The sequence below is a fragment of the Hippocampus comes genome, unplaced genomic scaffold (assembly GCF_001891065.2).
Source record: "Hippocampus comes isolate QL1 unplaced genomic scaffold, H_comes_QL1_v1.1 C16782870, whole genome shotgun sequence".
NCBI lineage: Eukaryota > Metazoa > Chordata > Actinopteri > Syngnathiformes > Syngnathidae > Hippocampus > Hippocampus comes.
In genome coordinates this window covers 1-852 of record NW_017838814.1, presented here as the reverse complement: position 1 = coordinate 852, position 852 = coordinate 1, and the positions used below count along the sequence as shown (strand labels likewise).

The following is an 852-nucleotide window of genomic DNA, read 5'->3' as shown; positions in this document are numbered from 1 at the left end:
GAGATCCTGGTTAGAAATGGTGTCAGTAAAATCACCTCCAAAATACAAGACACGAAGTCGACATCTGGTGAGGTTCTGAAAGGCAAGTCCACACACAAAGATGGGAATGGTGGTGCTGTCTGTGAGGTCGAACAACCTGCACGGAACCGGGCCATTCTTGCTGAGCAGATAGTGAAAAATGAAAAAGTAGTTACAGATACCACAAGGGCACCGGTTGCAGTGGCTTCATCTAAATTTGCCCCCGGCCTCTACAAAGGTAAAATTGTGGAGTCAAAAATTGGATCACTTTGGAAGTCAAGTGCGACAGCTCGAGGGGCGGGGTCAAAACCAGCACCACCCAAAACGGAGAGCCAAAAGGTTGTGAATTTGACAAAAAGCAGGTCAAAGTCTGTTGCTGATGTCCCTGGACGCAACCTCCAAAAATCTGCCCCAACGACGTCTAAATCGCTGTTGGATGGACGCGCGCAAGCATCCAAACCTGGACCTAGTGGCCGTCTTCCAGGGCCTCGCTCTGCCCGCCCTCCGACCTCCTCTACTGTCCCGGCAACATTAAGACCCACCAGCTCCAGAAACACAACAGCGGCACCCACCAAGCCAAAGGTTGCCATAACTGATAAGAAGGTCAAGAAGCCTCCTGTCACAAGCACCCTCAGCCAGTACAGATGTACGGAAACGACAGAGGAAAGAAGGTGAAAGTCTTCATCTAAAATCCTGATTGTTTGTGCTTAACATTTTGCCGGTGAGGCATGCTCAGTACTTTCTCATCATTGCAGGGCAAAATTAGCTGTGTGGCTGGCTTCCAAGGGCAAGACTCTAAAGAGACCGGCTATGACAAGCACACGCACAGAAACA

The 852-nt window shown here is 49.9% G+C and overlaps 1 long non-coding RNA gene across 1 annotated transcript; it reads left to right on the top strand.

The window, feature by feature from the left end:
- The first annotated feature begins 6 nt into the window (after positions 1–6).
- Positions 7–852, top strand: LOC109509135 (uncharacterized). The gene is made up of 2 exons (XR_002166879.1): positions 7–689; positions 774–852. It is a non-coding gene; the product is annotated as an uncharacterized LOC109509135 (long non-coding RNA).